At 42.2% G+C, this 15,773-nt stretch overlaps 1 pseudogene; it reads left to right on the forward strand.

Annotated features, from left to right (window-relative positions):
- Nucleotides 1–11,654: 11,654 nt before the first annotated feature.
- Nucleotides 11,655–12,161, forward strand: LOC108800108 (annotated as a pseudogene).
- The last annotated feature ends 3,612 nt before the right edge of the window (nt 12,162–15,773 follow it).

The following is a 15,773-nucleotide window of genomic DNA, read 5'->3' on the forward strand; positions in this document are numbered from 1 at the left end:
AATATAATGTACAGAGGAAAGGAAATCCCTTTTCTATGACTACATGCAATTCCTTTAGTTGCAAAATGTTTTGGGGTTTCCAATATTTCAGTGATTCAAATCAAGACTTTGACTAGGCAAGTCAACAACTCTCCATTTGGGTTTTTTTAACAATTACCTGATAATGTGCTTCACATCATTATTGTGCTGAAATATCCATTTCTGGTTCAACTTCAGTTTTCGCACAGAAACCTCACATTTTTAAGCACACTGCAATATGTTGCGGCATTCACAGCTGACCTAATGACTGCAAGCTGCACAGGCCCTGAAGCAGAATAGCAATCCCAAACCACAACTCCTCCACTGCCATGCTTTACAGTTTGTATGAGGTGTTTTCCTGAAATGCTGTTTTCGGTTTGCACCAAACATATGTACTCTTACTGTGGCCAAAACACCATTTGATTCATCAGTCATTGTTTCTGATGGCCTGGTATTTTACAATGGGGTTGAATTACTTCACTTAGCAGGGGAATTTTCACTTAGCTTAGTGAATGTGGTGAAAATTCACTTTGTAAAAAGAATACTCAATCACGAGCAAGGAAAACAAAAAAACAGTATTTTTTTCTTGCACATGATTGGATGATGGAAGTCAGCAGAGCTTCAATTCATTCACAGTTTGAATGCAGATCTAATGTTTGCTTGTTTAAGTAAAAAATAATCTGTTAACTCCTCTAAGTGGGACAACTACCCCTTCATTTGTGCCTCACATGCTTCCCCTCCCAAACACTGCAGCCCACAGTAGGAGGGTTTCAGCAGAAGATGCCGTGCTGTTAATCCAGAAAGCAATGGGCTCGACTATGTATGGCCAGCTGGAAACTGATAAGCTACAGGCTTGTGAGCTGGCAGTGGCAGTGCTGATAGCCACGCTCACTGTACCATCCTCTCATCCTACTTTAATAAAAGGAGGCAAAGCATACATGAGGGTGACAATCCTGCTCTGAGTTTAGGAGCAGTACAGCAGTGTTGAAACTCTATCACAAGAAGCTGCATAAGGTGGACTATACTGGCAGGATCAACAGCTATTTGTGACACTTTGCATATACAGTACATATATTTATATATTTTTTAATATACAGTTAAAGTAATTTATATGATATCAACTTGTATTATGTTCAAGTTCAAGCAAAATATTAATTTATATAGTTTTATATGATATTAATTTATATAATGAGGTTTTAGGTTAAAATTACTATTAGTCATATCTATTATTTACTATATTTACTAGAGATGCACTGATAGATCGGACGCCGTAACATATCGACTGACAATGGCACTTTTGGCAAAATGGCGAAAGTGACATTTTTTGCCGAAATAGTGATGCATCTGTGATTTCTCTCCTCCCCGCTGGGTGCTGCTCTATGACCCAGAGGGGAGGAGAGAACCTGTCACAGGAGGCCAAGCGGTGTGGGATGAGAGTGCTGTGAGCATCTGGCGTCTCTCCTCCCCGCACCGCTCAGCCTCCTGTCACAGATCAGGAGAGCGGCGGTGTCGGTGGAGACAATCACTGCTGTCACAGGAGGCTGAGCTCTCCTCCCACACTGCCCTGCCCAGCCTCCTGTGACAGCATGTCAGGATGGAAAGAGAGCCATTTTGCCAAAAATGCCATCAATGCGATCAGTGATCACTGTGTCCTCAAGTATGAATGAATGGGAAGTGATCTACAGCACTTCCTGTACATTCATGACTGTGGATATAGTAAACATACTATATCCACATGTTATGAATGAAAAGGAACACTCAGTATAGAGGCTTCCTATTCGTTTATAACGGTGACTGCAGAAAAAAAAGATTGAGGACTCTGTGTCCTCAATCTCTTTTTCTATTTTAAAAGGGAAATATCAGGGGTTTGTTTAGACCCCTAATATTTCCCAGAAGCCCCTAAAAGTAAAGTAAAAAATAAAAATATTTAATAAAAATGAATAAATAAATAAAAATTAAAAAGTTTAAAAAAATTAAATAAAAATTAAATATTTGAAAAAATTTGAAAAAGTTAGTATAAAAACATTTTTGGTTTTGAAATTGTTTTTCAATTCGGTTTCGTTTTGGTTTTGACATTTTCATTTTTGGTGCACCTCTAATATTTATCAATTAACCATAGTCTTTAGAATACTTTTTTATGACTGAAGACTGAATTCTCAAGGTCTCTCCAGATTGTTTATACCCTCTCCCAGCCCACATTACTGGCAATAAATTTAAAAAAGTTACTGCCCAGGGAGGTATAAATATTTATATCTCTGATTAGTGAAACCTCTCACACTATAGCCAAGGACACTCATGAGGAGCAGGCAGAAGCATGCAATCATTAGAGCCTAGGAGAGACTCAAGAAAGCCAAGCTATCAATCAGAATCAGGCTGACTACAGTCTCACAACTTCTAAATTTAAATAGATAATCCTGCTGCGGCAGGGTGGCTACAATACCTACGCCCCATGGTAGCAGATTATGTAGCCTATGATATGACAACAGTGATGCGCCGTGCCTTCTGTGCTGGGTGAGTCATCCCCCCTGCCCACCGAAGCTCCGCCCCATCCCACCGAAGCTCCACCCCCAGTTATGTAACCAAGCTGTGTGGGGAGGAGATAGGGAGGAGCCTCCCTGTCCCCCACTTGCTCATCACTGGTGAGGCATCAAGATTGATGTCCTCACTGGGTTTTTTTTCGGGTTTTTTATTGGACAGCTTGGATCAATGGTGCTTTGCCATTGTTCCAAGCCATCCACAGAGCTCACACCTCAAACACAGAGTAGAGGCAGTGACAGCTCTTGCCTCACCAAGTTCTGTTACATAAGCAGTGGGGAAGCCCGCTGCTGTGTAAACAAACTACCTGTCAAAAGCTGGATGCAGCGCTGCCTGTAATTAACATCCATGACAGGTCACACAGCGAGGAGGCTTTCCCTGCTGTGTAACCTGTAACAAGCCGCTCTGAATGGAGAAACAACTATCAGTTTCAGACTTGAAGCTGACACCTTTTTTCTTTATAATACTAGGTGAGGCTCTGCCTCACCTGCCTCCCCTGACCGCACGTCCCTGTATGACAACATTTACAGTGCACATCTCACCATCCTAGACTGTATTGCTGTGCTGGCCATTTCCATTTCATGCAGCCTACCCGCTCACACAGGTAAAACAGCCAAGCGCTCTGGGGAGGCCATTAAAACACAGCCTCCTGCATAATATTAACAGTCAACTAAACAAAATATGTCACACCAGATTTTCCACCTACAGACAGTGGTATTTAAAAATCCTGGCCAAAGTCATTAAAGTGACACTAAAATCAGGAGTTAAATCTTATAAACTCTCCAAGTACCTTAATTTTAAAATAATGAACCTTATTTGTGCATCACTCAGCTGTAGGTCCTCAAATCATCACTGAAGTTGTGCTAACTAGACATGTGCACGGGCAAAAAATGTATTTAGTTTCGTTTCGTTTTCATTCAGATTTTGCGTTATTTCGTTTTTTCGGATTCGGGTCCGAAAGTCTATTTTCGGGCTGTGCAAATTAACGATTAATTTCTCGATTAATCGTTAATCTTTTTGATCGATTAAAAATGTTTTGATCGCTAATGAAAATACTCACCTCCCCTCCGACTCCCGGGAGTCCCGTCGGCGATCCCCCCTTCCTTTCGTTAGCCGACAGAGCCACTTGGGCCGGTATGTTTTCCCAAGAAACTTTCTGCACGAGCACCAGCCAAGGCATTGGCCTATACACATACAGCAGTGAAGTAATAAAATGAACTAGGATCACACTAATCCAGCACGTTATTATTCTGAGTTGCCCCACTCAAGCGGCGGCCATATTGAGCGGGGCACGTGAGATTATTAACATGCTGGATTAGTGTGATCCTAGTTCATTTTATTACTTCATTGCTGTGCTGTATGTGTATAGGCCAATGTAGTTGGATCTGTATGTGCGTTATAATTAATCGAAATTAATCGATTTAAAAAAAATTTGATTAATCGAACACGAAAATTTTAATCAGTAACAGCCCTAGTCTATTTGTTTTGGGATTCGGACTAAATTAGTTACATAGTTACATAGTATTTTTGAGGTTGAATAAAGACATATGTCCATCAAGTCCAACCTATTGTGTGCATGTGTATGGTGCTACTGATGTGTGCGTATGTATAGATCCCTGTGTGATCTCCTTCTTAAGAGTACTTGTACCCCTGTATATTACGGTCCCTGAGAAAATCGTTCAATCACCTCTTGAATGATTCCACACTCTGAAATTACAGCATGTGGCAGCGAGTTCCAGACCCTGACTGATCTAACTGTCAAGAAACCCCTTCACCCCTTGTGCTGAAATTTTTTTCTCCACCAATTTTAGGTGGCGGCCTCTCGTCCTTGTCATGGAGTTAATTGTAAAAAGTTTGCTGCTAATGTTGCTATCCCCGGTAAACATTTTGTACATGAAATTCATGCCCCCCCTTACTTCCAATGAGAACATGTTTAAATTTAGTAGCCTGTTCTCATAGCTCAGGTTATCTATGCCCTTAATGAGTTTGGTTGCCCTCCTCTGGACTCTTTCCAGTTCGAGGACATCCTTTCTGTTCACTGGTGCCTAAAACTGGACCACATACTCCAGATGAGGCCGAACCAGTGATCTATAAAGTGGCACAATTATAGACTTGTCCCTGCAATACATTCCCCTCCTAATACAGGACAGGACCCTACTTACTTTGTTTACAGCAGCCTGGCACTGCAAGCTATTATTCAGCCTGTGGTCTACAATGACCCCCAAATCTTTTTCCCTTTCTGACTTCCCCAGTGGAGTTCCCATTAGTGTGTAATCCGCTCGCTTATTTTTAACCCCAAAGTGCATAAGTTTACATTCATCAACATTAAACCTCATCTGCCATGTAGTCGCCCACTCCCCTATTTTATCCAGATCTCCCTGTAGTGTGTTAAAGTCCAAGTCCGTGTTAAAGTCCTCCCGATTTTGGTATCGTCCGCAAACACTGAAACATGACTGTTTACCCCCTCCCCAATATCATTAATGAATAGGTTAAATAGCATGGGGCCCAGCACAGTTCCCGTAGCCAGTTTTCTATCCATGTACACACTATTTTATCTATGCCCATGGATCTCAGCTTGTGTAGTAAACGTTTATGTGGTACCGTGTCAAATGCTTTTGAAAAAGTTCTAGCCACAAAGATTCCACGTCTTCCCCACCATTTAATGTGATATCGTCCCGTATGTGCACCTTTAGATAATTTTTAACATAAATACAACCCCACCCCTTCTCCCCTTTGCAGCAACAAAGTGAAATTAGAGAGGGAAAAAAAAAAAAAACTTCTTTTTGTTTTACAGTCTGCAGAAGAGGGGAAAAAAAGCGTGAGGTTCCCCCACACCCTTAGGTCTGGTAGGAATGTTAGGAGTGACCCCCCAAGTTAAAACAAAAAAAAGTGTGTGGGGTTTCCCCCAAAATCCATACCAGGCCCTTTAGGTCTGGTAGGAGTTTTAAGGGGGAACTACATCCCCCAAAAAATGGGAAAAAATGTGGGGTCCCCCCTAAAATTCCTACCAGACCCTTGACCTGAGCACAGGCCCGGCAGGGCAGTAAAGGGGGGGGGGGTGATTGAGTGCCCCCCCTCACTGTGCCTTAGCAGGCCACATGTCATCGGTATTGGGAGAGTGACAAGGGCCTATTCCCCACAACCCTGACCCGGTGGTTGTGGGGGTCTGCAGGCAAAGGGGTTTATTTGCATCAGGGTACCCCGTTAATTAAGGGGGCACCCAGATGCCGCCTCCCCCTTGTGAATGAGTAAGGGGTACTTCCCTACTCATTCACTAAAGGGTTAAAATTCTAAGTAAATAAACAAACCACTTTTAGAATGCTTTAATTCAGGGGTGCCCATTAGGTAGATTGTGATCTACCAGTAGCTCTCAAAGCTGATGCTGGTAGATCACGAAGGGTGTGAATGGCGGCCCCTTTATTCCATTTTGGTATATTTAACTGTGCACACATGATTACCTATTAGCCTGAGTCTGCTGAGCCAAGCTCCCTGACACCTTTCTGGTGGATACTAGTGGTTGAAGTGCTATGTATTACATCAAAGAATATTAGTTTACACAGCCTGTTGCACTACACTGTTTGCAAAATACAGCATGGTAAGCCAGGAGAGAGAGTGGGGAGAGACAGCCAGGAAAGAGAGAGCGAGGAAAGACAGCCAGGAGAGCAAGGAGAGACAGCCAGGAGAGAGAGAGCGAGGAAAGACAGCCAGGAGAGACAGCCAGGGGAGAGAGCAAGGAGAGAACACCATCCGAACCTGACGAAAACTCGCCGCAAAATGACATCTCCTGCCCGGAAGTAAAGATGGGCAGAGTGAGCCGTGACGTGAGCCGTGACATTGTCAGCTGTCAAATAGTATACCTCATGTGATCCCTGTGTGTTGTAAAGTAGCCACCACTCCAAGCTTGCTCCCGTGATGGGCTACAATCTCATGTTTAGTTTACCATTTTGTATTGAAATTGTAGCGTATCAGGGAGAGAGCTTGGAGCAGTGGGTGCTTTAAAACACACACAGGACCATGGGGAACAAAAGTAGCCACCCTTCAACACCAATTCAGTGATGATTTGAGGATCTACAGCTGAGTGATACGCAAATAAGGTCCAATATTTTTAATAATTACGGTATTGGAATGCATTTTTTTTCAAACTCTTTATTAAAAGTTTCACAAACAGAATGAGACAAAGAACAGCATTTAAAAACAAACAGCTCCATTCCACAATAAAACAACAACTGTATAGTTTCACGTAAGACAGAGATAAGTCAGTGACCACAATAGATAAACAAACGTTCCGCCACTAATGAAACAACCGTTTTTAAACGTTATTGAATTCGAAGAGGTAACAAACAGTAGAGAACCATAGAATAATGTTGAAAGAGAGAGAAAAAAGAAAATGAACTGACTAGATAGAGGCAGATGGGAGATGGGAGAAGAGAGAAAGAGAAGAAAAAAAAAGGGAGGGAAGAGGAAGAAGGGGGTTGGTAAAGTGGATGGCATCCCAGCCACGTAAAATAGGAGTCTGTACAAATTGGTACGTTAATCAGTCCTGTTATACAAACAAAGTTAGCGGGATCTAGCTAAAAACCATCTCATGTCCCTGCGTCCATATCAGGGTCAGAAAATAAAGCCTTGCCTTCATCTGAGAAGAGGAACAGGTGCCAATAGAACCGAGTTTTATTAAAGGTTTCCATCTTGCATAGAATGAATCATGCTCTCCATTCGGTAGATCTCTTCAACTTTATGAAGCCACATCGAGATAGATGGTGCAGAGGTTTGTCCCTGTAACGAGTCCGGGAACCGCGAGCCGCTTGCTTCCCAGCCTGGAATGCATCAGCCGCGTCATACTGCGCGCTTGACTTCCGGTGGTGGCGCTCCTATGCGTTCCAGGGTGGAACGAGGAAGTGTCAGCACGCTGCATAGCGCCACTTCCGCGTCCACGGTCTATTTAAGGAGCTCCAGAACGAAGGTAGGGTGTTCCATTATTGGGTTCTATGCCCCAACAAACCAGGAGCCTCATCCTCTCTCCTACCTGCGACAGCTTCTACTACCCAGGATCAACACTGCACGGGACACTCCACCAACTCTGAGAACACCAGGGGATCCTACTACTAAGAGCAAGTACTAGTGTTGTGGGGGATTCCTATCTTGTCCATTGACACTTTCTCTCTGCCGTTCAGTTTGCTTTCAATTGGAACTGTACTGTGTTTGATACTGTTTGGTAGCAGGCTGTTACCTATCCAGTTAAAGTATTACCATTCATTTGCCTTACTACGTTTAGACTGTCTAAGTGCATTTCCTTGTACCTACCTTACTTGCAAGATACCTAACTAGCGTATGATATTAATAAGCAGTATTAGGTCTGCCGTTATTGTTTTTGTTTTGTGGTATATGATGCAAGAATCCCAAACTCTCCGTTTATAAGGGAGAGAGACGCCTGGGATTCACGACTGATTGACACACCCGGAACCAAAGAAGGATTTGGTCCGCAGCTGTGATCCAACATAGCCTCAGAACTACAAGGGAGCATTACAGTCTCCAACAGCCCGAAATACATGACTAAGTGTTGGCAGAATGGACTTACGGTACGTTTTAATGGGAATAGAAGTGTGTTGCGGTAAAAATAAGGAAGGATCACGTGGTAAAGAGAAGTCAGTATGTTTTTGAGTAATCGAATGGAACTGATCCCAAAAGAACTGTAATTTAGAGCATGTCCAAAAAATGTGGAGCAAGGTACCTCTTTCCAAGCCACATCTCCAACACCCATCAGAGTTTGAAGGGTCAAAATGATGGAGCCGTACTGGAGTAGTGTACCACAGTGTAAGCATTTTTTAATTAAGGGAGATAAAAGTAAGACAGAGCGCCTCCATAGTGTAAAAAAGATTATTTATTTGGTAAAACACGCAAGCAAAAAATTCTACTTACACGATAATCAGTGATCACAAGCATATAGGAAGTGTTGAAGTTTAAAATCGCTAGCAGGGAAAGTCTGGGAAAGTGCGTTTTAGAAATTATTTTCCTTCACTATCTACACTTAGCTCCAAGTCTAGAAATACCAAGAGATTCTTATCTACCACGTAAGTAAAATCTAGTTGGTAGGGATTCTTTTTACAATAATTTACAAAGTCCAAAAATTCAATCTCAGTACCCTCCCAAATAATAATAATGTCGTCAATGTAACGAAGGGAAAATAATTTCTAAAACGCACTTTAAGCCTTCTGCAGGTAATTCATATTTACATGCAAGAAGCAGCCAACACCCAAGATGGATTAAAAATGTCCCAGATGGACAATTTGGAAGATTAAGAAGGACTTGTACTAAAGACAAAGACTATGCCAAACAAGGAGAGTTCCTAAAGGAAAAATTTCGAGATAAGGGGTATAACCAAACCCTTATTAATAAAGCCTTTGAAAAACATCAAGTGCCCCCCCATGCCCAGACAAAGAAAAAGAAAGAGAACACTTCCGGATACCAAACTAGTTTCTGTACCCAATATAATAATGCAGCTTTACGCATTGAACATGTACTAAGAAAGCACTGGGGAGTATTAAAAGAAGATCCCTTCCTAATTACATCTCTCCCCAGGGCACCCCAAGTAATCTTCCGCAAACCCAATGATTTGCGCAGACAGATAGCCCCAAGTAAAACTAAGACCCAGAGGGGTTTACGTCTGGACCAAGGAATATTTGGTCAAACAGGTTGCTATAGGTGCAATGCACCAAACTGTGGGGCTTGCGCTTACCTTTGGCACAGAAAAAAAGTGGTTGTGGGACAAAAAGGGAAAGTGTTTTCTATTAAACAGTTCATTAATTGTGCATCTTCTTTTGTTATTTATGGAATTTTATGTCTTTGCGGCAAACTATATGTGGGACGTACCATCAGAACCTTGAGAACGAGATTTGGCGAGCACAAAAGAAACATAATTAAAAAAGCTGATGACCATTCAATACCGGTACACTTTTTGAATTTTCATAAACATAGTCCAGAAGGTATGAAGATCTTTAGTATTGAACTTATTTCATCAGATCTGGATGAGGGGAATAGATACAAAAGGCTATGTAGGAGGGAGGCCTTTTGGATTCACACATTAAATAGCCTTTTCCCCATGGGACTCAATGAAGGGATGGAATTGGCATCAGCTTTGTGAAAATGAAACCTTTCCAATTATGTTTCCTTTTCCCCTCTCTCAAACAAAGTCCCAAAGAGAGTCCTTCTATCTATCTACTTCTAAACAAAATCTCTTTAGATAGCTTGCAAATAATTCCTCTCAATCTTTTTAGAGAAGGAAAAAGGTCCCCCTTTTGTAATTATGTATATTTATCAAAAAACATTACATTGGTGATCATGATCCTTTTACCCTATGTGAATATGTGTTTTTCGTTGGCTTGTACGAGATCGACGATACTAGCCCATTAAAATTGTCAGCAAATTTTTAAATATTTAATCTTCATAATTTAATATTTTAAAATGAAGTTACATTCACTTAGTATGAAGATACACAATGTCCACACCCTTTGTGAAATGATCGTGCCGAATCATAAATTTGAATCATTTTTAAACACATTTATATAATTTTTTAAAAGATTGATAAAACGGTTTTAACCAATATACTCTTATTGATATTTGTATTTGTTTTTATAAATATATGTTGACATGGGGGGCGGAAAACTAATCATTTTTGATCGGTTTATCTACACCCATATTGGGGTCCTAAATCAAATGATTTCTCCTTCTAGGTGACTGTATACCATATGAATGAATAGGCCATTAGAGATATTTATGGGGGAGGAACACTAACCACTCACTTGCACTTTTTCACTCACAGATTTTCCACTCACTTGCACTTCTTTACAAATCAAGTGAAAAAATCCTGAATATGCATGAAATATAAAGTTGCCAGTGGGCTTAGAAGCTAGGCTGCCAACACTAGAGCGACTTTTAGGACTCACTTAGAGAATTTATCCCTTGATATATATAAAAATAGTTCAATTTCTCTCCTTTTTCGAAACCTCTTATAAATCTAGTCGTTTTATTTACCTACATGTATTATTATGTATGGCTAGTTCGTCTCAAACGTCTAGAGTTAGTATGATTTTCAACTGAATAGATTAAAGATTAGGTCTTATTAAAAACATCCATCTGTCAGTTAGACGGAAGCCAGCAGGAATCTCAATTACCGGAGATTGGCCCAAACACCATTGCTAAAAGACAAAACCTCTTGTGATTGGTCATCATTGGTTAAAAGAACAGGACTCAGGAGAGTTTCCTTAGGTTCTGATGAAGGGGGCGTGCCCCTGAAACGCGTAGACCATTCTAACACTCACGGGAGCAGAGGACGCTGATTTGGGTTTCCCTTCAGACTTTCCCTGCTAGCGATTTTAAACTGCAACGCTTCCTATATGCTTGTGATCACTGATTATCGTGTAAGTAGAATTTTTTGCTTGCGTGTTTTACCAAATAAATAATCTTTTTTACACTATGGAGGCACTCTGTCTTACTTTTATCTCCCAGATGGTTGGTCTTTTTTGACCGGTGGGAGCTGCCTCCAAGGCGTATAAACTACCTTTACAGCCGGATCGTCTTGCAAACCGGGGGCGCCAGTCTTGTTGCTTTCATTTTTTAATTAAGTTCTAAGATCTTAGTACACACCGAGAAATTGGAGGAGAGAGAGTACCCAAGAAGTGTGTAGCTATATAGATGACTGAACGGGTAGGTGATAATCCGTTGGTCCGTTGAAGCAGTAATGGTAGGCCATGAGGAATGCACACAATAATGCATTGCACAAAATGTACCTTGTGTCCGAGGGTATGTAAAAGATCCATCCGAGATCCCCGGGGTTTCCCAAGACAGGATAAAGGGGAGACAGTAAAGGAGCAAAGGAACTGGAAGTTTTAAAGTAGTGCTGAGAAGGGGAGGATTCTTAAGATGTACAGGAATCAAGTCATCTGCCGTACCTGCAGAGGGAGAGGGGAATACGACTGATCTAATTGTACCAACAGCTTAGAGGAACCGTGTCTGTTCCAGTCGATCATCATCGTCAAGTGACAGGCTATCCCCCTTTCCGCCGGACCCGCCATCTTGCAGTAGGGGGCAACTGTTAAAACTGAAAAATTACGAACACAAGGGGCAAAAGGCGTGGAACCCGTTACATGTTCTCTAGACCCTTCCGCAAGCATGGTCCAGTGCCACTGTCAACCTATATGCATATCTATGAGAAGGGTGATATTGTGGACATCAAGGGTACAGGCACAGTCCAAAAAGGTATGCCCCACAAGTGCTACCATGGCAAGACTGGCAGGATCTACAATCTCCCACAGCATGCTGTTGGTATAATTGTGAACAAACAAGTCAAAGGTAAAATGTCCGTGTAGAGCATATCCGCCACTCTAAGAGCAGAGACAGTTTCCTGCAGCGTGTGAAGGAAAACGAGAAGAAGAAAATTGAAGCCAAGGAGAAGGGCACCTGGGTGGAGCTGAAACGTCAGCCAGCCCAGCCAAGAGAAGCTCACTTTGTCCGAACATTTGGAAAAGAACATGTGCTCCTCGAGCCAATTCCTTACGAGTTCATGGCATAAATGTCTGCTATTAAAAAACATTTTCTCAAAAAAAAAAAAAAAAGTGGCAGGCTATCCTATATTTGGCCTCGTCCAGTAGGGCTACTCCACCACTAGTCTTAGGAGTCATCAGTGTAGTTAACTTGATTCTAGGGCATTTATGAGCCCAAACAAACTTAGTGGAAGCGGATTGCACTGATTTCAGATAGCGTGAGGTAATGTGCAAAGGTAGAGAGTCCAGAAGGAAAAGAAATTTTGGCAAGATCGTCCTCTTGAGGATGTTACAACACACGGACCAAGAAGTTGCCCTGTGTTACACTTCTACAGGAGAGAGGAAACATTTCTAAAGAAAGGGGGGAAGTTTAGTTCAAAAGTATTCTGGTATTCAGGAGTCTTGGAGTTCCCTAGCAACTCCCGGTCCATGGCATACAAATAAAAATAACTGTCAAATAAAAAGAAAATCTGAATTTTCCTTGAATGGGATACAGAGGGGAACACAGTGTTTGCAGGATAACAAGTAGTGGTAGATAAAAGAGAAAGCTAGTCAAGGTAATGAGAAAGCATCTTTAAAAGAAGAGAACAGAGATATATAAATAGATGGCTGGGGGTTTAAAATGGAAACTCGTGGAGCTTAAGGATAGGAGAACATATCAGGGAAAGGGACCAAATTTGAGGCATGACAGAGAGACAAGGAGAACCCCTATTAACAACTATTTACTGTAGGCTAGAGAATGAAGACCTGGGAGGCAATCCCACAGGACTCCAACTGTCCAAATGGAAGGGCCCAGCAGTACAACAAATTATTGGAACAATAACACTCAGTCAATTAAGGGGCATCCGGTGGTCTCCCAAAACCATACCCTGATAATGGTTGCTAGAAAGGGTTCTATATACAAATATGTCGAGCAAAAAAGAAATCCCCTTAACCAAAACCTCCCACCTCTACCCAGGAAGAATTTCAGTGGAGTAGTCCGTTAGGGAGACCACCAGAACAAACCCCAGACACATCTCATGACAAGTTAAACAAAGTAAATATGTAAAGCAAGGAGATATAAAGGGAACACAGTGTCACCAGCCAGGTGTATCCCATTGTTGGACATCGTTGTCATAGACCTTGTGACGAAGAAGTAATGGCAGAGCCTCAGGCCACCCTATAGATTCCAAGGCTGGGGGAGACAATGTTCGGTGAGAACGTCTTTAGCACAAGAAATCAAGGTTACTATATAGGGAACCCGTCATGCTACAAACAGCGAAGAAGTCCTTCTTGAAATGGTGAAGAGATAGCAGTATCGGCAAAGTGTACAAAAAAACAAAGCAAAACAAAAACCTCTGAGAGAGGTTGCTAATACAAAGATATAAAGCATGCAAAAACAGTAAAACAAAAACACAATGTAAAACATAGCAAATACAGCAAACCCTGCCGGGGACCCAGGCCCCACCCTGAACGTGAATCCATCCCACCTTACAATAGGGAGGTAGGGCTTACTATTAGTGAAAGGAGAAAAATGAAATGACATCTATAGCCCTGCCACCAATAAAACTATATAGTAATACATTATGATCAGTACAGGGATCAGATTCTGGACACCCCTGGAGCCAATCACTCATTTACATAAAAATTGAGCACAGATATGGGGAAATACCCCGGCATCCTTCGTGCAACCTCTCTCAGACCTAAATAACTGAGCACAGTAAGAGTTTGTAGGGTTGGATAATGCATAAAGCCAATTCCGGGGACAAGTACAGAGTGAGAGAAATGATATAGAGCAACTTACAATAAGGAAAGGCCAAATCAGGTCAGTACTTTAAGAAATTGCAAATCAGAGTACCCTCAGGCGTTCAAAATGAATAGAGTGAAAGAGAAAGCCTGTCACAATTGGGAATTTGAAGGTGATATAATCACTTTTCATTTTTTGAATATTGTAATGGTGAGGGTCTAGCGCATGTACATTCTGATGTGTGCCTCGTAGCACTCTTCCAGATGAGTGTAGAGGGATTGTTCCAGATGTTGGTCAAGGTCTTCTCCTCAGCTGACCATCATCCAGACCAGGAGGTAAGGTCACAGGAAAATGTAACTAGTCGGGCAAATCAATGGGTTCAGCCTCCAGAAAAGTGAACAAGTCAGAAAGAGCTTCATGGATTTTTAAGAAAAAAATGTCCTGCCCAGTTTCCTGACAATTAAATGGAAGGAGTAACCCCATTTGTAGGAAGTGCACAAGGATCATATAACATCTAACAAAGGTTTCAGCAGACGTCTCATTTACAGAGTGTTTTTAGAGAGATCAGGGAAAATATGTATTTGGGCACCGTCAAAAATCTATAGTGCCTTTACGCCAAGGCTGTTGCATAATTTCTTCCTTTTGGGTACAATGGTGGACACGGCAAGTAACATCACGTGGCCTATCAGATTTCAGCGGCCTTGGACCTAAGGATCTGTGAGCTCTATCGATTTCTATAGGTGTGTCAGGAGAACGATCCAAATAGAGATTGAAGATACCGCTATCCGTGTCTTTAAGATCAGGGGCTCAGGTTGATTCTGAAATTCCCCTAATACGGATGTTATTTTTTCCTACTTCTGTTGTCCTGATCATCTAAATGGAGAAACATGGTGGTCAAATGTTGTTTTGGTGGGTATAAGCAAATCAGCTTGGGTGGGCCGTATAAGCAATGCCAATTCTGCTTTGGTAGGCAGGGAACGTAACACATCAATAGGATCAGGATCCAGATGCTGTCCCACCAGGGAAGATTGAGTGTGCCACACGGATTCCTTGTTCAAGGATAAAAATAGTGGGTCAGAGCGCCAGGAACCCAAGGAGTCACTCCATCTATTTCACGGTCCAAAGAGCATGGAGGCAGAGGGATATCTACAGCTACCCCCCTTCATTTCTCATCTTGCTGTGGCCGTGAAGTTGCTGTGTCAGCCACCATATCCGCCTGCAATGGGCAGAGCAGGCATGATGGGAAATTCGCCATCGGTGGGGCCTGGAGTGGATGGCGGTAATGCTTGCAGCATTTTGATCGCACCGGACTGCAGGCACAATGTGCCTTGCGATCCTGTGCGGGCGATCGCATTGCGGCCCGGAGGGCGTGGCTACGGTGCCATTCACATCAATGGCCTGTCAATGCGGCCAGAGGGCGTGGCTACGGTGCCATTCACATAAATGGCTCAAAAAGTGAGCCGGCCGCATTGCGACACAGTGCGTTCCAGCCAGAATCGGACCGGAACGCACTGCATCTGGTATGAAAGTACCCTGAGAATTAAACTATGGTGAGTATTAAATATAAGAAAAAAGTAATTAGGCATGTATATATTCCCCCTTAGTTATGCAACTGGGGGCCGAGTCTCACCTTCTCCAGGCTGCCTTTGCTGCAGGTGAAGCAGAACTGTCTGATAGTGCTTCTAAATGATGCTGAATAAAAGCAATCTGCCTGTTATGTGCTTGGTTCTGACAATTGCAAATTTGTCTTAATTAGTTATATTAATCTGCATTTTGGCATAACTGTGTGCTTGTATAATACAAACTGAACTCTATAATCACCACAGGCAGCTCCACTTCTCTTGCACAATGGTCACCAATCCACAGCAAGGAACTGAACTTAAGGAAGTCCAGAGAAGGGGAACAAAACTAATAAAGGGGCTAGAGGACCAAATCTATGAGGCAAGATTGCAAAATGT

This window comes from Nanorana parkeri, unplaced genomic scaffold (assembly GCF_000935625.1).
Source record: "Nanorana parkeri isolate BGI_ZX_2015 unplaced genomic scaffold, ASM93562v1 scaffold1917, whole genome shotgun sequence".
NCBI classification, from domain to species: domain Eukaryota; kingdom Metazoa; phylum Chordata; class Amphibia; order Anura; family Dicroglossidae; genus Nanorana; species Nanorana parkeri.